This window comes from Myotis lucifugus, unplaced genomic scaffold (assembly GCF_000147115.1).
Source record: "Myotis lucifugus unplaced genomic scaffold, Myoluc2.0 scaffold_599, whole genome shotgun sequence".
Classification (NCBI taxonomy): Eukaryota; Metazoa; Chordata; class Mammalia; order Chiroptera; family Vespertilionidae; genus Myotis; species Myotis lucifugus.
Window position 1 is genome coordinate 151,311 of NW_005871647.1, and position 25,527 is coordinate 176,837.

The window sequence follows — 25,527 nt, forward strand, 5'->3', positions numbered from 1 at the left end:
TATCACAGGCCTAAATGCAAACCATGAAACAACAAAACTTCTATGAAGAAAACACGGGAGGAGCCCTTGTGACCTTGGGTTGGGCATAAGTTTCTTAGGATAAAAAAAAAAAAAAAGAGCATGAAACATACAAGGAAAAAAATGATATATCCTACTTCAAAATGAAAAACGTTTGCTCTTTGAATGACATTGAAAAGAAATTGAAAAGGCAGACGTTGGAGGAAACATTTGGAAAATGCGTACCTGGCCGAGAGCTTGCATCTAGACCACAGAGAGAACTCGGAAAGCCAACGACAAAACAAACAGCCCATCAAAAAACTGGCAAAACAATTCAATGGGCACTTCACACAAAAAGAGATATAAATGGCCAAGACACATGGAAACATATTCATTGGCAGTCGTCCCTAGAAAAATAATGCGAATTAAAACCACAATCAGATACCACTACAAACCTGCTAGAATGGCTGAATTCTAAAAAAAAAAAAAAATGGATTCAGAGCAACTGAAATGCTCCTCTATTGCTGGTCTGAAGGTAAAACAATGCAGCCATTGGGGAAAGCAGGCCGTTTCCTACGTAGGGAACCCAGGGCTTACCTATGACCCAACCACCTTGCTTCTAGGCTGTTTCTCATGAGAACGAAAACGTACACCACACGAAGACTCTACCAACAGCGCAGCCAGCTGCACTCCCAACTGCCAGACGGGAGACACCCTACCTGTCTGCTGTCGAGTAAATGGATCGAGCAATTGTGGGGCACGCAGAGGGGAAAGCCCTGAGCGCTAAGCCAGAACTGCCGACAAATGGCGGGGACCCCACGCTCCGCACCAGCCAAGGAAGCCGGGCACGGAAAGGCCGCACCGCGTGCAGATTCGTGTGGGTGTGTGTTACATGGTGGAGATGGCAGCAACAGTGGCCGAGGGGAGGGGCTGGCTCGGAGGGACGCGGGGGACGTTCTGGAGGGAATGGACATATTTTAAATGTTGCTATCCGTGGTAGGGATGCAACCGTACATATGTCTGTGGAAATGCAGAACTAAGAAGTCTGATTTTACTACGTAACCTAGAACTAGATAGAGAGAAGACAATATGAAAGTCACGAAATTCCCCGTGGGTGAGAGCCAGCGCATACTGACATTTGAGTGGGCTGCTCCTTGCGCTGACAATAGCGAGACAGACCGGTTTTAATCAAAGGGGGATCACGCTTTAATTACTGCGGCGGTGCCGACGGTTTTGTTACGAGGGAGTCCGACATGGTTGCATTTGTCTTCACGTTTTTCTGGAGCACCCATGGCGATTTATTCTTCGCCTGAACTTTAAAACCGCATTGTTGAGTTTGAAACCAGTCCCGCTGGAATTTAAATTGAGATTCCACTGAACGTCGACATTAATTAGGAGGCTCGCGCCATCAGCCTCGCGACTGCCCACACAATGGTTCTCCGCTTGCCCGAGTCTACGTTCATGCCGTTCAGGCAGATTTTGTGGTTTCCATCATCTGGACCTCAACTAGCTCTTGTACTGTTGTTCCTGTGGGGAGGATGGTTGCTGTTGGTTTTCCCAAAAAGACTGAAAATTTTCTCTATATTTTTATTTATATATCTGGGAAAACTATTGAATTTGAAAGGGGAATGGTCCGAAACAAATCAAAACAAGAGCTGTCAGTAACTTGGGGCTGTCCTCTCCCACCGCTGTCAGTCTTACTTCAGTCAGGAGACCATCAGCCTGTCCCTGCCAAGACGAGGTCAAGTTGGAGTGGTAACAGCCAGTGTCTTTGTTTTCTTAGAGATTTTAGTGGGCATGCCTTTAGGGCCTAATTTTTTATGTTTATTTTTTTTATCTTTTTGCTTATCCTATGTAACAAAAGCCTAATATGCCAAGTGTCCAGCTATCCGTTCAACCAATCAAAACATAATATGCTAATGATATGCTAAGACCACTCAACCACTCGCTGTGACGTGCACTGACCACTAGGGGGCAGACGCTCCGACCGGTAGGTTAGCTTGCTGCTGGGGTCCGGCTGATCGGGACTGAGTGAGATGGGCCAGACATGCCCTGGAGCCCTCCTGCGGTCCCTCCCCAACTGGCCAACCTCCCGCGTCCATCCTCGGCCCCGATTGGGCACCGGTGGGGTCCGTCAGCCTGGCCTGTGCCCTCTCACAATCTGGGACCCCTCGGGGGATGTCCGAGAACCAGTTTCAGCCTGATCCCGCAGTCCAGGCCGAGGGACCCCACTGGTGCACAAATTTGTGTACAGGGCCTCTAGTATCTCAATAAGACAGGTAACATGGCATAAGTTTAAGGGGTACCACATGTTGACTCGACACATATAAATATTGCCATATGATTTCCACCTTACCATACCTAACACCTTTATCAAGTCACATAATTACCATTTCTTCTTTGTGGTGCGGACATTTAAGAGCTAGTCTCTTAGATATTGGTTTAAGATAGACTTTGTGTAAGGAATATAGTCAATAATACTGTAATAGCTATGTATGGTGCCAGCTCGGTACTAGGTTTATCGGGGGAATCACTTCATAGGTTATATAAATGTCTAACCACTATGCAGTACACCTGAAACTAATAATTTATTGAATGTCAATGTAATTGAAAAAGATAGACATTATGCGTCATGTTAAGGAAGTATTATTACCTAGAGACCACTTTTAAAAATAGGTGAAACTAAGCAAATGCAGATATGATTACAAATGAAGAATTTGTAAGAGCAAATGGATCTAGAATAAAATTAAGCATCAAAAGAACACATAGGGATGCTTTTAAATTTTTACTGATAGGGTGAGAAGGGTACTTACCCCCCTCAGACTTAATTACATAAGGGCAAGCTATAATAAAACGAAACTTAGAAAAGCAACATGTTTTTATAGATCTCATTTCCTAGGAGGTGACGGGAGCCACATTATTTGTCTACTTAACAAACACTCACAGAGGTGTCCCGCGACCAGGCCCGGGAGCTCACATTCTACAGCAAGCATGTCAAACTCAAAGGCTAACACAGGCCAAATAAACGAGGCATGCGGCCCGTGGGCCGTGAGTTTGACATGCTTGTTCTACAGGCTGGAGTGGGAGGGGGCTTATTGGCCCCTAAATGTAAACATCAGGCTGGCGTGTCAGAGGTGAGGTATGTCAGTGTCTTAAGGGGACCCTCTGGTACCTGGAGCAAAGTAACATCGCACACCTAGTACGTATACCCTGTAGATATTTTCCAATCACATTTTGCAAAAACGAAACAAAACAAAAAAGCCCTCTTGGATGATGATTTGTTGAGAAAAATCATTTTAGAAGATGCCAATCAAAATACATAGCAGTTACGCCCGGGCGGCGTGGCTCAGCGGTTGAGTGTCAAGCTATGAACCAGGAGGTCACTGTTTGATTTCTGGTCAGGGCACCTGCCTGGGTTGTGGGCTCGATCTCCAGTGTGGGGCAGCAGGAGGCAGCCGATCGATGACTCTCTGTCTCATTGATGTTTCTCTCTCTATCTCCCCCTCTCCCTTCCTCTCTGAAATCAATTAAAATATATATTTTAAAAAAATACATAGCAATTTACCCAGAGCTACATAAACATTATTCCAATTTCTGCACAGACATAATGAAAACACTAGAAGCCATTCCACTAATCTTCCCAACATTCAGAGTGGATACTGTAATTTTCAAATTACTTAGCACTGATTATGACGGTGACCATTATCATTTTAATTAAGGAATACAGAACCTTGGTTGATAGAGATTAATCTCCTTGAACGAAATTCATATATTGGAAAGATTAATTTTTTTACTTATGACAATCATAGCCGTTTTCAGCTACTGCCTCCCACACACAATTAAAAAGGATGCGTCACAAAGCACACCGGACTCCCTTCACCTGAACCCCAAACTCTACTCCCATGTCACACACACAAGAAGCAAACTGGAAGTCACTTTGCAACAGATGTTCAGTCAAGATAATTTATCTTTTGATTAATCGCGATCTCCACAGCGTGGAATGGAAGGTACATCCACGGAGTGGTACCTTAATCACTAATTTTAATTATGTTCCAGAATCACAAATCGTTTGCAAAATTGAGTATGTTTTTCACCAGTTAATTGTCTGGCTACACAGTGAAAAGTTTGCAAAATGCAAGGCTCCTGGTTCCTGTCTAAATGAGCAGCTGCGCATAACGAAGCCCACGGGGTTGAAATTGAAACCAGCTGTTGAGGTGTCAGGACGGGGCAAAGGCTGATTAGTTAGGACAGTGGTTGGCAAACTACGGCTCGCGAGCCACATGCGGCTCTTTGACCCCTTGAGTGTGGCCACGAAGTTTCAATTGCACTGTACGTGCACGCCCGCACGTGGTATTTTGTGGAAGAGCCACACTCAAGGGGCTGCAGTTTGCCGACCACTGAGTTAGGAGGAAGCTTGGTCCATAGGAGGCACGTGTCGGAAAGAATCCGGAACCCTGGGCATTGCTACATGGGAATTCTGGTAAAAAATATATATATATATATATAGAGGATAAAGCCATTACCAGAAATAAAAAGCAAGTTTCAGGACTACAGTGGACAAATGCACAGCCCTGCAGGGCCACCATGAGTTGCTCCAACCGTCCCCAATATCCCCCTGAGGGCGCCTCTGAATTACGCCCTCCCCCCGCCGTCCCCCCCCACCCCGCTCGCTCCGAATTCCTAGGTTGAGTCCTGAAGTCCTAACCCCAGAACCTCAGAAGGTGGATGGATTGGAGCAGGGCCTGTGAAGGGGGCGTAAAGTAAAAGCAGGTCATCGGGGTGAAGCCTAAAGCCGCCTGACTGCTGTCCTCATCAGGAGAGACACACGCAGAGGGACAGCCAGCGATCAGAGGAGACCCACCTCCAGCACCTTGACCTTGGCCCCTGGAGGAAATACATTTCTGGGCTTACTCCCCCCACCCTGTGGCACTGTGTTGGCAGCCCTAGCACCTCACATAACCCCTCCTCCCTCCTGGATCCAAACACACTCTCCAGGGGCCCTAGAACCACCCTGACTCCAGACACCGTCCTGCCTGTGCCCCCAAGAAGGCTCCTCCCACGACCTCCTGACTCCCTCCCTCCTGTCCTCCTACAGAGCCCGGCTCCAAGGCCTCCTTTTCCAAGTGCAAAGCCGGCTACAGCCCATTGGAGGTTGTGCCCCATCTCTGTCCCCTCCCCCCTTCTTCTCCAGGTCCCCATCACCTCAGTCACCTCACACACAGTGCACTTTCTGCTCACGCCATTAGCACCCCTTTATCATGTCTCCCCCCAAAAAATAAACCCCATGAGCGCGGGTGTCTTGTGAACTCCAATGGACCTCTCGTGCCTAGAAAAGGCCAATCAATCCATGACCAGGTGGCGGGATGCATGTCGTTAAACATGTACATATGTGTATATTTACATACAAAGAAGGTCAAAGGGAAGAAGAAGAAGACCTGATATCAACAAGTAGAAGGGAATTAGTCACATGGAGACTGGTCCCACGAATGAATAAGAGGATGTACTTCTGACGAGGGCTCCATTTATTTCCTACCCCTTTCAAAGTCCCCAAGACTAGAGCTAATGGTACCATTCTAAGTAAATTCCAGCACCAGAGTATCTATACTAATAAAAGGGTAATATGCTAATTAGATGGAACATCTTCTGGACGATCTTCTGGACAAAGCCTGGTGGTGGGGCCGAGGCAGAGGTGGTTAGGGGCAATCAGGCCGGCAGGGGAGGGCAGTTAGGGGGATCAGGCCGGCAGGGGAGGGCAGTTAGGGGGATCAGGCCAGCAGGGGAGGGCAGTTAGGGGGATCAGGCTGGCAGGCAGGTGAGCAGTTAGGAACCAGTGGTCCCAGATTGCGAGAGGAATGTCCGACTGCCCTCAGGGGGAACGGGCCTAAACTGGCAGGCGGACATTCCCCGAGGGGTCCTGGATTGAAGAAGTTGCAGGCTGGGGTGAGGCACGCCCCCCCGCCCCCCGAAGCCCTGTGCACGAATTTCGTGCACTGGACCTCTAGTTTTTAAATAAACCTGCAGTGTGGGTGCTGAGACGCTGATGATACCACAGTCGTATTGTATTAATAAATTATAAGGACCGACTTCACATTTCCAAAGTCTCTCCAGGGGGCTGTGGGAGGACGTCTGAATGTTAGGAACGCCCTGGCTTCCCACGCTAGCTTTTCTCCAGAGAGTGCTCTCTGCATGTCGTCTTTCTAAAAGCCACGCAAAGCCTTGCCCTGACTACACCACGGCCCGAGGAGTCTTAAAGCGCCACTGCCCACCCGTGGACTGGGAATCTCATCCATCACGATGGTCCCAACGTCGCCCATGGAGCCCAAGGAGAGGGCTCAGGCGTGAGGCAAAGGACGGTCTGCGAGTCCACTCCCTGGCGGGATCGGGGCTCCGCTCAGGGCAGGAGAGCAGCTGCGGCTTCCATGCTGGTGGCCAGTCGCATTGGACCCTGAGCCATAGGGAGACCTCAGGGTCAGCCCCCGTAGAAGAGCCGTGAACCCGAGGAGGCCTGTTCCCGCTGCCAGCATGGAATCGTGGGCAAGGCTCTCGCTGCCCACGGGGCCGTGAAAGAGGTGCGCCTGTGGCTTCCCCCTTCCTATGCACAGCCTTCCCCAATCAGTTAACTGCCACGCGTCCACAACGGAAACCATCCCCAGACGCAACAATATTTTGAATTTAATTTAAAAAATCAATTTGCAATGACTATTATAAAAATAAACATATTACTCACAACTCGGGTGTTCTTGAGTAGTTTCAGCTGAAAATTCTCATGAAAAATGATTTCAAAGTTGGTCAGGGCTGCCACTTAGGGAAAACATTTTTTTATAGACGCCCGTGGCGTGTGGGGAAGGTCCCCCGCTTATGGCGGTGTCAACGGGCTAGCAGCTGAGCGGTCAGCCTCTGCCATCAGTCAACCTTCCGGATCGAGACAGAGGAGGGGACTGGGGTGTAGCTGAGCCTACAGCCCAGTGGGATGGGTCTGATGGGGAAAGTCCGTGTTAGAGAAACTGCAAACCTCCCCCAACTCCGGGGCTCACTTGGAAATGAGCATGTTGCGTTCACTGCCCTCACGGGCGACAGCTCGTAATTGGCTTCCTGTTTGCACGCTCTCGTACACAACTGCCACCCCTCTCCCGGCAACCGCAGAGTGAAAAAGTGAAAAGACACCTTGGAAGCAACTCCTAATCCTCTACGCTCTGCACCCAGCAGTCAGAACTCAGGCGCCAACCCCCCCGTGCAGACAGAGCTGAGCAGCCCTGCCTTCAGGGGCGGGAACACAGCGCCACATGAGGTGGTGACCTGTGGGGGCAAAGGACAGGCTCCTGTGTTACCTTACGTCTCGGGGGGCTCCTAGGAAAGCGGGGTTCAGAGACAATGCCAGGTCACAACCCAGAGGCGGGCCATGTGCAACTGCTCCTCTCCGGGAGGTCCTGACGCAGTGGGATCCCCCTCCTCCTGACACAATGGGGAACCCCCTCCTCCTGCCGCAGTGGGGACCCCCTCTCCTCCTGACACAGTGGGGACCCCTCTCCTCCTGACACAGTGGGATCCCCCTCCTCCTGACACAGTGGGGACCCCTCTCCTCCTGACACAGTGGGATCCCCCTCCTCCTGACACAGTGGGGACCCCTCTCCTCCTGACACAGTGGGGACCCCTCTCCTCCTGCCGCAGTGGGGACCCCTCTCCTCCTGACACAGTGGGGACCCCTCTCCTCCTGACACAGTGGGATCCCTCTCCTCCTGACACAGTGGGGATCCCCCTCCTCCTCACACAGTGGGGATCCCCCTCCTCCTCACACAGTGGGGACCCCCCTCCTCCTGACGCAGTGGGGACCCCTCTCCTTCTGACGCAGTGGGGTCCCCTCTCCTCCTGACACAGTGGGGACCCCCCTCCTCCTGACGCAGTGGGGTCCCCTCTCCTTCTGATGCAGTGGGGACCCCCCTCCTCCTGACGCAGTACCTGGGGACCCCCTGCCTGCCTGAGGACGGGGTTCCTCTCCTGTCGTCACCAGCAGGACAAGCAGGTAGGAAACAAGCCTGGCTTAGCACTTAGAAAACTCAATTACGGGGCTGCTGGCAAATTACAGTCCTTGTTCCCCATCAATTACTTTTTCTATTTTTGACACATAATCATGTGGGACTTCCAAACCTCACTAATTCATATTTACCCGCAGAGAGAGAACAAAGTGGGGGGGGGGGTGCATTTCAGGATTCGTGTCTTACAAACAGACTTTATGTGTCTATAGTCAACATATTCAGGTTCATTAAAATGTACGTGAACTTTCTACTATTTTGAGTTCAAATAATTTTTATTATAAACACCCTCCCTTGCCGTTTCCTAAAAGTCCTGCATCAAATTTTCATTTATTTTTATCTGAATTTATTTCAAATAAGTTAAGCCATGGTGTGTGTGTGTGTGTGTGTGTGTATAAAATTAGTATTTATTAATAGTCTTCCTCCATCCTAAAAAGCATGCTCCCAAGTTATCTTTGGATTTAATGAAAACAGAATATCTCTTATTAAATGAGTGGCTTTGTAGAAACTGATCTTCCAGGCACAGAAAGCAAATACATGAATTTTTAAGGAGCATGTAAGCCCAGGGCATGGTTATAAGCACCCCAAGAAAACATCCGTATCTCATACTAGAGGCCCGGCACACGAAATTCGTGCATGGTTAGGTCCCCAGGCCTGGCCTGTGACCAGGGCCATCTTCCCCGGCTGCCAGCAGCCAGCTCCACCCCCCACTGCCACCCACCAGGTTCCCAGTTTGCCATTAGGCAATCGGAGCCTGACAGCCGGGAGGGAGGGACTGAGAGGTCGGCCAGTCCCGCCTGCCTGTGGCCCTGCCCCTGCCGTGGGTCGCCCTCTGTGTGTGGGGTGACTGGCAGGGCGGGGGCCTTGGCCTGGCGCCCCCCGCATCCCCCACCACCCACCCCTGGGTCCCTGTTCACCATTGGGCGATGGGAGCCTGCTGGCCAGGGAAAGGGACCGAGAGGTTGTGGGTGCACCTCATAGTGACTGGTCGAGTGGTCGTTCAGCCGTTACGGTCGCTGGGCTTTTATGATATAGGATGTGTCGCAAGTCCCCAGCTTATTTTGATAAGCTAATAAGTAGCAGAAAACAGACGCAGCGAGCAGGATTCTCAGGGTTATGGCAGCCCTTTCTCATGGGACAGTTTGCTGAGCCCCATTTCTCTTTATCCCTCATGGGGGGGGGGGTTGGGGAGGGAGAAACACAGCCCGCCCTGATTCTCCCTGCCAGTCAAAACCAGCAGTTTCCTCTGCACACAGGGGAGAGGGCCGTGCGGAGAGGGGAGCTAAGGAGAAGGGCCCCATGTCGTTAAAATGCCACCGCTCTGTAGGGACAGACATCACCCCCAAAGGAGCTGAGCGCCCGTCCTGGCGGGCATCCCTCCCTCGGCTCCTGGGAGAAGCCTGATGTTAATAGTCGACTCCCTTGAGTAGGAATTGAAGGCATCGTAGCGAAATGGAATTATCAGGCTCAAAAAGCGGGAGTTAAAGAATAGCATGTTAGGAAATTAAAGGGCATTAAAAGATGATTTTGATAGGACTAATTGATTTTTAGCTTTCGGAACACACAACATCTAATCGTTCGCTTTTGGTAGACATTCCCAAACCTTCTTTCAAAATCTCCCCACGGGGTGCTGATGTGCGTTGTTGCCATCTTTTTACAGATCGTTCACACCAACTAACCAAACATCTCCACCACCTCAGAGCGGTTTTCGGGGTGGACTACTGAGCGGAGACACAGGCAGGGCAGTCAGGAAAGGTGCCAGCAACGGGGAGCTGAGGGGTGACCTGTGACCCCGGTGTGGTCCGGCAGCTCTCCTGTGAGTCTAAGGACTCTGACTTAGAAAGCTGCGTTTCTCAAAACTAGGAGCAATGCAACACCAGGTAAAGGGGGTGCGGGGGGGGGGGGGTCCTGTCTGGAGGAACTATAGCGCACATCTACGAGGAAGCGTGTTTATCACGTGAGGACTTCTAACCAACAAGACGGAACAGAAAGACCTGAGTCAGCCCGGCCCGCCCAGCCCTGTCCTCCTGGGGTCACTCTGACTTCGCTGGACGCATTTTAAACCTCAGCCACAACAAAAGAGCCCGTGCTGGCAAGGAGACATTTAATCCCACAGACGCAGTATTCGCGGGGATGCAGAGCACCTCTGCGGTTCCTAAAAGCTTCTTAAAAAAGATAAAGTCCGCCGATGTGGGAGGGATGCCAGGGTGAGGCTTACTGCTCAGCGGTGGGCGGAGCCAACGGCACAAAGGTGACTTAGGGAGCCAATTACAGGGGTACCTTCCCACGGGCCGTCTGTAGGCACAAATGCCGCAGAGAAATAAATGCCGGAGACATCAGCCGCCTCTCCGCGCTGCTTCAGGCGCTCGGGCAGCCCGTCCTGCCCTGCACCCACGTCCACGGCCTGAAGATAAAGGCCTGAAGGCTCTCAGAGCCGCCTCTCCCTGGTGGGACTTCAGAGACTGACGGTCCCGGTGGGACAGCCACCCCAGGACCTTGTCGCCCAGCGGCTGGGTCTGCACGCGGCGCACCATCCACCCTCCTCTGAGCAGGCGGCAGCTCTGTCTGTCGCTTTTCCCAACAGAAAAGCTGGACATCAAAAGATGCAGAATGTCCCCGACGCTGAACTTCACTGTTTTTAACATTGAATTAAGGACATGAGAGAGAAAACCCGTGAAGATAAGCCGGCGTGAGCAGGTCTCAGAGATCATCCTTTGGGGACACATCCTGATGCTGGGACCGCCTGCCATGTCCCCAGGAAGAAGGTCCGCTGTCCAGGGAGCCCTCCGGAGGCTGGCCCTGCAGCAGAGGCGGTTCACTGAGTCCTCCATCCCACGTGACGCCTGCGTGACAGGGACATCTCGCCTGGAGGGGAGATGGACATTTGGACACCCCTGTTTTCAACCTTGGTCTATTGTGAGCCCCGGACGGCAAACCTCAACGCTGAAGGATTGCCAAAGGGGAAATGATGCCTTAGCATTCGATGTCTCCCTTTTTCAAAAGTGTTTTTATTGATTTCAGAGATAAAGAGAGGGAGAGCGAGACAGAAACATCCCTGAGAGAGAATCGCTCATTGGCTGCCTCCTGCACGCCCTCTACTGGGGATGGAGCCCACAAGCCCGGCAAGTGCCCTGACCAGGAATGGAACCCTGACCTCCTGGTTCATGGATCAACCATCAACTGCTGAGCCACACCAGCCGGGCTGGTGATTCAATTTTGAACCAAACTTTTGATCTGGCTCCACTATTAGTGATACGACAAGGAAATCAGTAGATTCTATTCCGACACAGAAAGATTTTCAATTGTGCAGCCTCACTTCTGCACATGAATTCCAATCAGGCTTGTTTCTGTGAGGGAAATCCCCACTCAGATATTTCCTTGAAGATCCTCTCAGATTAATAAAAGTACGTCGATTCCACGACTTTCGCATGCCTTAAGAACACTGTGCACAGAGCATTCCTGCCTCAGGTAAAGGTCGCCCGCACACAGGCACACTTTTCCGGCAGTGGGCAGAGGCATGCGCGGGCATTCCCAGAGTGCCATGGGGTGGCCATGTACCCCTGCAGCATGGCTTGTTGTAATTGCCATGAGGGTCTTCAAGCAGATAGGAACCTGCTCATTGGACTTAAAAGGTATTAGCTGTGCCCGGCCAGCGTGGCTCAGTGGATGAGCATCAACCTGTGGACCAGGAGGTCTCGGTTCCATTCCTCGTCAGGGCACAAGCCCAGGGTTGCGGCTGGATCCCTAGTAAGGGGCGTGCAGGAGGCAGCCGATCCATGATTCTCTCTCATCACTGATGTTTCTATCTCTCTCTCTCTCCCTCTCCCTTCCACTCTGAAATCAATAAAAAAATATTAAAGATAAATAAATAAATGACATGTATCAGCTGAAAATCTTTCTTAAATGTAACTTGGCTTTGTTTAGAGTAGCATGGGGAATCCCTGGGCGCGGCGACCATCCTGGCCAACCACAGGGCAGGCCCCACCTCCCAGAACACAATGTCACTCAGGAATCCCTCAACCGGTCCCCCCAGCTCCCAGGTATCAGAGATGCTGGCACGTCACTCGCTGTCAGGGGACCCTCCTGTCGCAGGTGAGATGAGAAGCAAAGAGACTCCTTTGGGCTCCAGGTGCCGGGAGCTGAAAGGGAAACCTGGCCCTCGCTGCCCAGCCACCTCTGAACAGAAGCAAAGAGACTCCTTTGGGCTCCAGGTGCCGGGAGCTGAAAGGGAAACCTGGCTTGAGACGATTTTGAAAATGTCCATAAATCGCCCCGTTGAGGTCGGATTCCCCAGCATCTCTCTTCTTCGGCTCTGGATAATTTATCTGGAAATCGACCTTACGGAGGCACATTCTAAGCCTGGGGATGGGATTTGGTTACAAAGAGTGCCCGTCAGTTAAAGAGCATTATCAAAGCCACCCTGCTTCTTCCAGGGTCTAAAAGAACAAGACAAAGCAATTTGCTCGCAATCCATCATGAGACGTCCCTGCTCGTAGGGATTCAAGATAAACAGGCGACAGAATTTAGCTGAGTTTCTGTTTTAAATTGTGTTCATTAGATGCCCCGGGCTGCCAGGGGAACTGGAAGCTGCAGATCAACTGTGGGGGCAGGGCTCAGGTACAGGCCACCGATGTGCTCCCATCACACAAGGCACACTCGGGTATTTAAGAGTACAGTACCATACGGTCCGGCTGGGTGGCTCAGTGGTTGAGCATCGACCTATGAACCAGGAGGTCAGGGTTCGATTCCCAGTCAAGGCACTTGCCTGGGTTGTGGGCTCGATCCCCAGTGTGGGGCGTGCAGGAGGCAGCCGATCAGTGAGTCTCTCTCATCATTGATGTTTCTCTCTCTCTCCCTCTCCCTTCCTCTCTGAAATCAATAAAAACATGTTTTTTTAAAAAGTATAATTTTGGATTAGAAACAGAGTGAGGGGGATTCCTAGTGTCCAAGTCTAAGACTCACTATTCCTTCTCCGATCAGACCCCGGGTGGGGTGGGGGGAGCTCGGGACTCTCCGTGCCGACGTGTGTGTTTGCCTTAAGGAAATGGTAACCCAGCATCCCCCCCTGGGGTGCTTAACCCAGAAACAAGCACAGGTGCGCCAGGAGAAGGTCCGAGAGATGACCTCCAGGGCACCGCCCACATCCCCCCTCATGAAGGGGTAACAGCCCTGGTGCAGTCCCCCGGCTGGAATAGTAGACAGTAAGGAAAAAGGTCAGACCACGCCGCCCCGCCAGCGTGCTGCTGAAATCAAACACCTGCCACAGGAAAGCAGGTGCCGTGCAAGGCCGCTTATAGGAAGGGCTAAAGCAGGCAAAACAGGAAAATACGCGATATACAAACATGTGCCTAAACTATAAAAAAAAAAATTTTTAAAGCAAGGGGATAATTACCAGCTTTGAGTACCTTGCATTCACCTCTTCAAGCAGGAAAACAGCATTGAATTTTCTCAACAGCGCGTTTAAATTGGTTTGTAGGTTTAAATCTTTCTAAACGGCACTATTTCCAAACTTGGGATGTGGGCGCACGCGGCAGTCTCCGGACACCAGCAGCTGCTCACACGGATATGAAGTGATCAGCAAGACACAGGTCCACGTGAGAAAGGCCACGGACCCCGGGCAGGAATGGCCGAGAGTTCCAGGGACAGCTGGCCTCTCAGGGTGGCCCCGGGGGCACTCGTGCCCGACCCAGGGGTGGCTCAGACCATAGATGACCACCGCCCACCCCTGCCATGAGATCTTCACTTTTCACCAATCACGTGCATTACTACTGAACATATGTTTATGGAAATTATTGGGTCTGGACTTTGCTATTTAAATTGTGTTCATTAGATGCCCCGGGCTGCCAGGGGAACTGGAAGCTGCAGAGCAACTGTGGGGACAGGGCTCAGGCACAGGCCACCGATGTGTTCCCATCACACATAAGGCACACTCATGTATTTAAAAGTACAGTACCGTACGGTCCGGCTGGGTGGCTCAGTGGTTGAGCATCAACCTAGGAGCCAGGAGGTCATGAGCAGAGAGCGTTCGAGGGCAGGGACGCCACTCTGCGTGGCATGATGATGGTGGATACACGTCACCTTACGTTCGTCCAAATCCACAGGAATCCCAGCACCAGCAGTGAGCGCTAGGATGCTCTATGGACCAGGGGTGGGAACGATCTAGGATGCAGGTTCATCGGTCGTAATGCTTGCACCATCCGGTGGGGACACTGTTAGTAGGGAGGCTGCGTGGGGAGGGAGGGAGGGGTTTTATAGGAAAACTATCTTTCCCTCAATTTCGCTGTGAACCTAAAACGGCTTTAAAAAATAACATCTGGATTTAAAAAATCAATTTAAAAAACTGCTAAATGTCAGCGGCAGATATGGCAATACCAAAAGCATTGCCCGGCCGGCGTGGCTCAGTGGTTGAGTGTCGACCTATGAACCAGGAGGTCACTGTGCAATTCCCGGTCAGGGCACAGGCCCAGATTGCAGGCTTGATCCCCACTAGGGGGCGTGCAGGAGGCAGACAATTGATCATTCTTTCTCATCATTGATATTTCTATCTCTCTCTCCCTCTCCCTTCCTCTCTGCAATCAATAACAATGTCTAATAATAATAATAATAATAATAATAATAAAAGCATCCTCTAAGGCAGTGGTTCTCAACCTTCGTAATGCCGCGACCCTTTAATACAGTTCCTCATGGTGTGGTGACCCCCAACCATAAAATTATTTTCGTTGCTACTTCATAACTGTAATTTTGCTACTGTTATGAATAGTCATGTAAATATCTGATATGCAGGATGTATTTTCATTGTTACACACTGAACATACTTAAAGCGTAGTGATTCATCACAAAAACAATATGTAATTACATATGTGTTTTCCCATGGTCTTAGGCGACCCCTGTGAAAGGGTTGTTCGACCCCCAAAGTGGTTGCGACCCACAGGTTGAGAACCGCTGCTCTAAGGGAAGGAGGGCCAGATGCTGGTCAGATCACAGCTCAAGACCACACATTTACAAGCAGGGGTGCCAGTCCCTGGAGACGCCCCTGTAAAGAGGGACAGGAGGCAGGAAGGCTGCCTGAGGGAGGGTTGGTGCCGAGGCAGGAACACCTGCAGGGGGAGGGCTTCCCCTTTAAGGGGTCTGGGACCATGGCCTGTAGCTGAGACTATTAACTAGCTGAGGAGATGCAGAGACACGTCCCGCCCGACAGAGACAGGAAAAGCCCTGTGCCTGGCGCGATGCACTCGGCTTCCCCGCCGCCCTCCTGCCTGGGTGAGGGCTCGCAGCCGGGCCGAGCTCTGAACAGGACAAGAGGCACTAGCTGTCCTGCACGAGTCCCTAAGGCCTTGCCGCACTCAGACATCAGCCTCATGCTGATCTTCACCTCACCTTTCACAGAAATTGAGGCCGCTGATCAGCCAGGGGGAGCCTGCACTGGCTTTAACCTGTGCAGTGAGTGAGGGATCCTCCGGAAGGAGAGAGAGAGAGAGAGGGGCCAGCAGGGGTGGTCCTGCTGCTGAGCGCACCCCCAGGCTGCTGCAGGGGGCAGGGCCAACAGCTGCCTGTGCCATCAGCATCTCCAGGTGCACGGGGGACAGACAGGAGACCTAGGGCCAGGGACGCAGGGGAGGAGGGAAAAGAAAGAGCCGACATGGCTCCTGGGGGGGTTGCATTTCTGGATTCTGCATCATGGGATCCCAGAAGCCCCTCTGACTGATGCCCCATCGCGCATGCCCCTCCGCGATGCAGGATCCACACGCAGACCCGGGGCCCCCTCTAGGGTGCCCTCTAGCCTCCTGCCGCCTCTCTGGCCCCCCACGGCCTCCCCGGGCGCCTTCGCAGGGATGAGGCAGCCGATCTTCCCGGGATGAGCGCTGGGGGCACAGACGGGCGCCGTTGGCGATGGGAGCAGAACGCAGTCCCGTCGTTTCTGCAGGACGATCTCCACCACATTGAAGACTCATAAGAAACTGCATTCTCACTCCCAGGGAACCAAGGAATGAGAGAGAGACAGTCTCTGCCCTCCCTCCCGGCCCCTGATTCCAAATAATGAAGGATTGGCCTGGCATCGGAAGGTGCGAGACCATAAAGCAGGAGCGGTGACAGGGCAGCCGCAGCCGCCAAGCTTGGTTTCCCGAAGCCAAGTCTCCGCGTCCTTGGGAAACGGCACGGCGGGCACGGGAACCCCAGCCCTGCCAGGGGCGACGACACTACAGGAGAGTCTAGGAGAGGCCCCGCTGAGGCCCTGGCTCAGGGCTGCAGCGTGGGTGGTCCTGCTGCCAGGAGGAGGCGGGCACAGTCCTTCAGAATGGCAGCTGGGACCCCTGGCTCTTCGAAGCTCTATTTTAATACACACACACACACACACACTCACACGCGCACACACTCACACGCACACACACACACTCACACGCGCACACACTCACATGCACACAAGCACACGCACTCACACACTCACATGCACACACTCACGCGCACGCACACTCACACGCTCACACGCACATGCACACACACACGCACACGCACACACTCAAACGCACACACACTCTTGTGCTTTTGTTCTTCAGCTCCCAGGCAAGCTCAGCTTCTCCGAACTTCTATGAGCTAAACGTTCTGACTCATCAAGTGAAACCTCCGTGGAAAGACGAAGACCGACCCTCAAAGCTGCCCCTGGATGGCGCAGCTGAGTAGGAAACCCGAGAACTGCCTGCCTCCGGGTGGTCCAAGGAAGCCTGGGCCCCCACGGGCCATGTCGCGAGAAGATGGATTCCAAGCTGCTTCCTGAAGTTAACTCACTGGAGGGGAGTGCGTGGAGATGACACACAGGCCGGCACGGAGAGAGATGGCAGGGCCGACCCGGGCAGCTCACAGCGACGCACCGGGGACTCATTGTAACTGATGAAGGCGCCCCCTGGCCCTCGCTCCGGCAGCACAACATGCTGCTACAGAAAACCAACTCCCTGTCCCTTTCCCTTACCTTTCTGAAATCAATAAAAAGCTTTAAAATTAAATAAAATTAACTTAAAAGCTTATGTGTTTAGAGACTCTCACAGAGTGCTAGGAGAAGACGGAGTGCTGACGGCTTTTAAAGTGGGTGACAACTCGATGAGGTCTGTTGAAATCAATGCTCACTACATCACATGTTTAAAAAATGACACAGGGTCGTGAAATCTTGGCTCACGGGTAATATTCAAATCTGAGGAATTAAATATAAAACAATCAAGGTATTGATGGGTGCATGGATCCTTATTTGAGAGAAAAATCCATATGAAGCTAATACTTGACCATTTTTTCAAATGGGGATAAAGAACAATTACAGAAATTTAACTCCTCACCTCAGTTGTTTGGAAATGGCCAAAGCAAAAAAACATACCGCAGCCCTCACCCTCATCGCTCCACCATGGAAAGCCTACCGAATGCCATGTGGTCTCGTGCGGCACTTACATTAGTAGATCTGGACGAGATAAAGACCCAGTAGTGACTGTCCAGTCCTGTCTGCTCTTGCTTCTGCGATGTTCTCTCAGGGGGAGCGTGAGGCCAAAGCCCCCAGCACGCTGGCTTCCCTCGGAGGAGTGACTGCGTTTCAGCGCCTGTGACTACAGTGTCCCCCTAACCAGCGGAGTGAGACTCTCCCGGGACACGGCGACCAAGACGGGCCATTCCGGTTCCGTTGTTTCCCCGGAAGGTGAATTCTGAGGCCTGGAGTTACTGATGGCTACCAAATACTCACAGACTGACAGCTGCATCGCCATGTCCCTGCCCAGAAGTAACCCGGCAGAGAACACAGCGCATTCTGCCCACAGCTCAGCGGAGGCGGGTGCGGGTTACCTCAAGTCCACATACATGAGCAGCAGAAGGGAAAACCTGGTTCTTGTGATGCATCCAATGCTTTCTTAATTCCCTTAAAGCTGAGATTGTATGTGGTATCAAAACTTCAGAACAGCCTGGCCGGTGTGGCACAGTGGTTGAGCTTCGACTCAGAGGTCACTGGTTCGAATCCTGGTCAGGGCACATGCCTGGGATTGCTGGCTCGATCGCCAGTAGGGGGCGCGCAGGAGGCAGCCGATCGATGATGCTCCTTGATCATCGATGTTTCTATTTCTCTATCCCTCTCCCTTTCTCTCTAAAAATAAATAAAAACATATTTTCAAAGTTTTTTAAACAGACTAGAGAAAAGGGGTGGTAGTGATTTCCCATTCCCCATGAAACAGTTAATGGAGGAGAGACTGCACCCAAAACCGACCTGATGTTTGGACAATAGGACCTGCGATACCAAGACGTGTCATTTATCCAGAAGAAATCACCGCACCTGTTCACTAAGACACTAAATTACTAAGGGGAGCAGAGCGTGGGCTGGGGTGGGACATGCATGCGCTGAGCCAGCGGCCCGGCCTGGGAGCGGCGCTGCGGAGAGCACACAAGCAAGCCCCAGGCCCTAACACTCAGCCCTTCCGTTCACGCACCAAATGGACACGAGTAGGGAGGCCCGCCTGACACTGCGAGGGGATGACAACACGGGAACGCGGGCGAGGCCCCAGCCCAGCGCGCGGGCCCCGGAAGCCGGGTCTGCCCCTCTCCTCTCTCAGCTCGGTCCCTGCTGAGCAGAGGGAGAGGGGGCGTCCGAGAATGCAGAGCGCCGAGGCCCCGTTCCGACGGCCCGGGTCCTGCCCAGCTGTCTCACTCACGGAACACGTGCAGGGCCCCATCACCGCCGGTTCTGGAAAGCGCCGGTGTCTCTGCATTCACTCGGGCACACATACCCCGGGATACGCGGCGGATTGCACCTGAGGAAGCGATGCCTTTCTCCACACAGCCGTGGTTTAAGGCACTTTTGACACATGGAATCCATCTAACTGCACGAGGCAGGCTACCAAAGGGAGCTGTGTTCGCAATGCGCGTCGGGGCACGTGACACCTGTCAGTCAGCTTGTTGCTAAGCCCTACGTTCAAGTAAGGAGTTTGCGTAAAGGGAGCTCCATCGTGGATAAACAACTTGCAGAATGTCGATTCTGTGTGGCATTCACACGCAGAGACTATGCATGCTTGTCGAGAGAGAATAGGACGTCCACGGGAGATCTCTGCCTTCTGCGTGGCCTGCAGACTGCAGTTCTGCCTTGGCCATGAACGTCATGGTGAACACAGCCACGTTCCCGCCCCCGTGTGCATCCCACCGCACGCGGATTGCACTCCAGCGGCGTTTTCCAATGTCCTTTAAGGATAACGAAGTATGTACTTCCTCGGACAAAGCAAGACGCAGCAAAGAGCTCTCCCCGTGCCCCCAGCACGAAAGGAACACGCTGCCGTGGGCTCCTGCCTCTGTCCATTCAGGGCCCAGAGGGGTGGGTGGGAGGGGACCCACAGTGCGCTGTAACCGCTCACCCTCCTCCTATGAGGGGTGTCTACAATATCAGACCGAATTCATGCGGATCGCCCACCACAGCGGGGCCCGCGCTCGGGATCCCCGGGGCTGAGGCCCGGAGCCCGCCCCAGGCAGCTGGAGACGGGACAGGGAAGGCTCGGGACCTGAAAATGCTCATTAGCACCCAGGGACCAAAAGGGAAAGAGCCAGTAGCGTCTGATCGCAGGTGAGGATGTTGCCGCCTCACTATTTCAGGGTGTGAATGAGTCACACGTCTTATTTTAAGGGACTCAAAGGCTCATCGCAATCTCATGTGACACCATGTTTACTGGGCTGGGAAGAGGGGGGGGAGTACATAGAGGGGTGCAGTGAACCAAATAAATCAGGGGTGCAGCGAACCCAATAAATCATCGATAAATTCCACCTCCTACTGAACTTTAGGGCCTAACGCTCAGGGCCCGAGACAGCCCGGCGGAAAGGTGCTTCTCCAGCTGCTGGTGCTGATCCGATGGGACAGGGTGATCACATCCAATGGGCAGAGGGACTCGGAGCGCGAGATGGTCCGGGAGGGATAAATCACACGTAATGGCGACGTGCTGAACTGCGGCCAGAGGCAGCCGTGTAGGGCTCCATCCCTCGCAGCCCCGGGAGCCCTCATTTCCTGCTTCACTGCCCAGCCCAGGTGGACACGGTCCGTCGTTAACAAGCTCAGAAACCAATGTCGGGGGGTCATGGTGAGAACACACACAAAATGAATTAGGATCCGCTGGGAACGGCTCCCTGAGTAACCGGTGTGTTATCTTCTCAAATAAAGCGACTTCATCTTTTACGGTGACATAACGTTCAAATTTACATCTGAAGTTTAATTTTTTAAAAAGCACACTGATTTTGCCTGGCTGGTATGGCTCAGTGATGGAGTGTCAACCTATGAGGTTTTGGTTTGATTCCAGGTCAGGGCACATGCCCAGGTTATAGGCTCGATCCCCACTAGGGGGCGTGCAGGAGGCAGAGGATGGATGATTCTCTCTCATCATCGATGTTTCTATTCCTTTCTCCCTCTCCCTTCCTCTCTGAAATCAATAAAAATATATTTAAAGAAAAACACTGATTTTCAAGTTTCTTCCATTGATCCACTGAAACAATGAACACAACTGATTGAAAGCATTGGCGGAGCTGCCTCCCTCACTGGAATAAAAGCCATGTTCTAGGGCAGTGGTTCTCAACCTTCCTAATGCCGCGACCCTTTAATACAGTTCCTCCTGAAATTATTTTCGTTGCTACTTCTTAACTGTAATTTTGCTACTGTTATGAATCATCATGTAAATATCAGATATGCAGGATGTATTTTCATTGTTACAAATTGAACATAATTAAAGCATAGTGATTCATCACAAAAACAATATGTAATTATATATGTTTTCCGATGGTCTTAGGCGACCCCTGTGAAAGGGTCATTCGACCCCCAAAGGGGTCTCAACCCACAGGTTGAGAACCGCTGTTCTAGGAGATCAAGACCGAGAAGGCCTGGGACCCTGGGAGACTCTTTCCAGGGGAGGGAGAGAACCTGCCACGGAGCCGGGACCTGGCAGAAACAGGCGTCGGAGTGAACCGTGACCACGTGAACCACATTCTCACCACATCAATGAGAACCGCGGAACACTGCATTTTGCACAAAAGCATTTTAAAAAGAAGAAAGAATCCTAAACAACATTTAAAAACGTCTTCTTGCCTTTGAACCCGGGGAGAAACTGCAGTTGTGTGGGCCGTGTGTGCGAATACCTCCGTGATGAACACTTTCCCAGTAGTTACAGGTCCCCGGGGAGGAACAGCTGAGACCTGCAGAGAGCAGGCAGGTGTGCACCCATAGAGGGCAGCGTGGACCCAAGGGTGCCAACCCTCAATTTAGGCAGATGGGAGACGGGCGGTCTGCTAGCCTCCAGCGCAGTGGCATGAACGTTATGACCTATTTAATTCCCCAAGGAGGCAAGAACACAGGAAAAATGAAATATTTGTGAAAATATTTATGGAGCTGGAAATCTGTGTGTGACCTTAGCGGTCATCAAACATTAACTGGAGGTGTTTTCTTAAGTCCTACACTCTTCCATCGGGAACTCGGCATTGAAAACAAAATGCTCGCTTCCCACAGACAGCAGCCTGCTGCCCATCCTCCATGGCCCGGACTACTGTGACCCCGTGAGCACATTTAACGTCAAATACATTTAAAGGCAGGTGACCAGAGCGCCGGCGGGTGTTTAGGACCGTTGAGGACCTCAGTGACACAGTGTCACTGCCCCGGCCGCAGCAGAAGGCGAGCTGGTCTTCTGTGGTGTAGAGTTGGATGATTTTAATAGCCGCTCGTCAGTGAAGAAAATGGGCGATAATATCGCTGAATGATATCGCAGGAGCAGAAGGTGTCACCTGAATATGCGGTGCTGATGGTCTACTGCCAGTCCAGCGACCATTTTTACGTGGAAGTATAATCGATCCAGTAATGAGATGAGGCACGTGACAGAGAGGAGGATGCCTGATGGAGACTCCTAATGAGCCTGCGGGAGATGCCAGCTGCTTTACGGGAGCTCACCATTTGCAGGTAACATTTCCGGTCTGGACCCGTCCCATGTGAGAGCCAAGCAGACCCCCCGGAGCCTGGAGGTGTATGGTCCACGTGGGACACGGGTACCTGGTGTGGCTTGGGGCCAGGTAAGTACCAGGAAAGGATCTCATTGGTCCACGTCACTCCTCCAATGAGACCAGAATGTCCGGTGGTGGGTGGAAACTTGGAGGAACACTGAATTATGAGGTGTGTTCCTGAGCAAATCTCAAGTTCACGTCAACAGCATAAACCTGGGCGGGGCGGAGGCGGGGCGGGGTTGCACCGTGACATCCTGCGGGCCAGGGCTTGGCTCCAAGCTCTGCCACTTCCTAGCTGTGTGACCTTGGAGACATCACTTAACTTTTCTGTTCCTCCTCTCAGAGTATAATGGTATTTACTTCATGGTTGTCTGGCGAGGACAAAAGGAGACCCTGCCGCAGACCGGAGGCCGGCGTACCGTAGGCACAGAACGAAGCGACCATGGCAACTGTCAATCAGTGTTTACGGGAGCGGAGGACTGGGATCGGGAGGTTCTGTGCTCTCCCCCTCCCCGGTCCTCCGTGTCTGTGAGGCCGAAGGTGGGGATGGAGGGCCACCAGGAAGTCCTGCACTGAGACCCAGAGCACTCGGCTCTGTGTGCCCCAGGGCAGACGGGCCATGGACAGGGTGCAGACCAGCACACGGGGTTAGCAGAGCAGACACTGACATTTCAAAGCCATTTTTATCCCCTCTTGACCTAATTCCGGTCAGAGGTGTCCTCCTTGGGCCTGGGCACATCACCTGTTTTGTGAGGGGTGCCTTTGGCCGGCTCGGAGGGACGCTGGCTTTCCAGCCCCTTAGCCAGCCTCACCTGGAAGAGTCTGCTCCCCCCCTGGATTAGATTTGGATCATGAAGGTCACAGCGGCCACCTACAGGACGGAGGAGGCGGCAGGCGACTCGCCCACCAGCCCCCAGTACAGCACCGCCTGGAAGGTGACGACCCACCAACCTCGCCCAAGCGGAGCACCTCTCTAGAGCCCCAGGAACACTGAAACCAGCTCTCATCGATCCTTACGCTTGTGAAGTGAAAGACTTGGTCAACCAATCCAATGGACTAATGGTTTCTTCCTTCAAAAAGGGAGGGGGAGTTACCAGCGATTTTAACAGACTCAGAAAAACAACTCTCAGTCTCCTAGACCGCTGAGCGGCTAATAGTCTTGGTGAAACTAAGAAGTTCAATTCAACTCCCCTCTCATGAAGTGGGGTTTCCGACCCCTCCAACTTCAGCCTTTCATTTCCTTCCCAGAAGCATACACCATGGGGTCTCAAGTAACACCTTCCCTGGAGCCACTGTGGCTGGCTCACACTGCCCCTGGTGGCTGTGCCCTTCGAGGCGGGGCACACACCCATGTTTATCTGTCTTCACTTGAGGCCCCTGAATAGTCAGCTCTCCTCACTCCCAGCACAGTCCCCTGTGTCCCGGTGGCTCGATGCACAGCGACATGTTTAAGAGATGGCAGGCAGGCTCTGACCTGATGGATTCGCAATAACGCAGGATTTGCAGAGTTCCCTAGACGTCTGGGAGAATGACTGAGCAACAGAGCATCCCCAGAGATGATGATGTTGGAGGGAGCTCTGGGGATGGGCCCTCCCACCTGGCATTAATGGCCCCAAGTCCTCCACCTCCCCCACCTCAGCCCCCTTCCAGGAAGAACCATGAGGTAGCGGGCTCCAGGCTGCTCGCACATCTCCTCAGATTAGCATGAATAGAACCCTATCTCTCCCTTCAGATCGCACAGCATTACTGGCCATCCAGACAGTAAACTAGCTGGAAACTCAATGTGGGGGACAGGGGCTAAGAAGGGTAATAAATAGACCGGGGTGGGAAGGGTCTGGGTGCACAGGCTCAGGAGTCCCTTCCTGGGGGGTGTATGGATGCCCAAGGATGGCACTTGTGCCCCAAAGGATGCTGAGAGGTAAGAGGAGAGAGGAGGAGAGTTTAGGATGTTTTTCTTCTGGAATATCTGGACACGTCACCACAAGCATCCACATAAAGACAAAGCATCTCATACGAAGCCATTTATAAAGAACCCACACCCTGGAAAGCACAGCACTAGGCTCCCTTCACTCAAAACCAAGGACTGAGCCATGGCTGGGTCCCAGCCACAAGGGCCAGCGGTTCGGAGATGTGCCCGCAGAGGTGAATGCCCCTGTGTGTGTGAGTGAGTGAGGGGGCCTCCCCACGCTTCCCCGAAAGCCTGCCCCTGACCTGGGCCCACCGTCACTCTGTCCTTTCCTGACAGAGACTCCGACTAATGACTGTGGCTACTTGCAAGTATATCAATGGAGAACGAACTTCAAGCCCCAAGTCTAGGGAGCCATGAGGCCTGTGGCCTGCCCTCCTCAGGCCCAGGCCCAGGCCCCAGAGCCTGCCAGGCGTGGACAAAAAGGGGCCACATGCTAACGTGACAAGCTCAGGCGAGGCCTGCGTGGCGGTCTTGCAAACTCCAAGTAACCCCAACGATGGTCTCAAATTAAAACTTTACCCAAAAGCAGTTATGGTGGGCACTCAAGTCCTAGGCCGGTATCTTCCCCGACAAAGGCCCATGTTTACTTTCACGGAGTCTATCGTCTTTTCGCATCAAAGATAACATGTATTTGGAATGTCCAAGTAACTCCCTTTCTCTGGACCCCTCAAAGCACAGACACCACTCAGCAGAGACCACAAGTCCCCTCACTGTTGTTGAGTTAGCTGGAGGTTAACCATCCTGCATCCACCTAAGTAAAAGAAGCAGGTGTCTATCATTTTACTTTCATCCAATCCCAGAGGTTTCCCTGCTTGGCTTCCTCCCGCCTCCCTAATCAATCACCAGTGGAGTTCATGTGACCCACTTATGTCTCCTCTTTTGATGGTAACGTATAAAACAAGGTGAAAAACAACAACGCCATTCCCTGGAGCACTATCCCAATATGATGAGATTCTCCTTCCAGGCAACTGTCCACAGTTTGGCTCAAATAAAGTCACCAAATTCTTTACAGGTTTGCATGCTTTCTTACGTTCACCCAGGAATGAGGGAGGCCCCTGGGCCAGGGGCTTTGAGCTCAGGAGACTTGCTCCCTGGTGGGCTTGGGAAGGAACCCTGAAGCAGATGCAGAGTGAGCCTGGCCACCTGCAGTGCTGGGGCACACGGGGGCGGTGCTGGCTCCGAGGGGCCATGGCGCCCGCTATGGACTGTTCCTAAGTATCAGGGGCAGCAGACCGGGCAGGCGCCTCCTTCCTCAGGCCACTCCGGGCTGGCCTGTCAGCCTCCCTTCACCACCGGGGCTGACCCTGGGCTGGGCTCCACAGGGCAACTTCCCCGGACCCCCCTCTCCACAGCAGCCCCCAGGTGCGGCGCGGGGCAGGCGCTGCGGGATTTCCAAGCCCCAAGGGCTGGGCGGGTGGGCCTAGCACACAGCCACCCCCTCCCTAGAGGACACGCAAGGTCCCCGCCCTCCAGCTGCTCCAGAGGCGGCTTCAGGGGCAGCAGACTCAACAAGTTCCCGGGCTTGCACAGCGCCGCCTACAGCCCAGAGCCCCG

The 25,527-nt window shown here is 52.7% G+C and overlaps 1 protein-coding gene across 1 annotated transcript in view; it reads right to left on the reverse strand.

Annotated features, from left to right (window-relative positions):
* Positions 1-25,527, reverse strand: part of LOC102443158 (dedicator of cytokinesis protein 1) — a 139,550-nt gene that overhangs the window by 92,941 nt on the left and 21,082 nt on the right.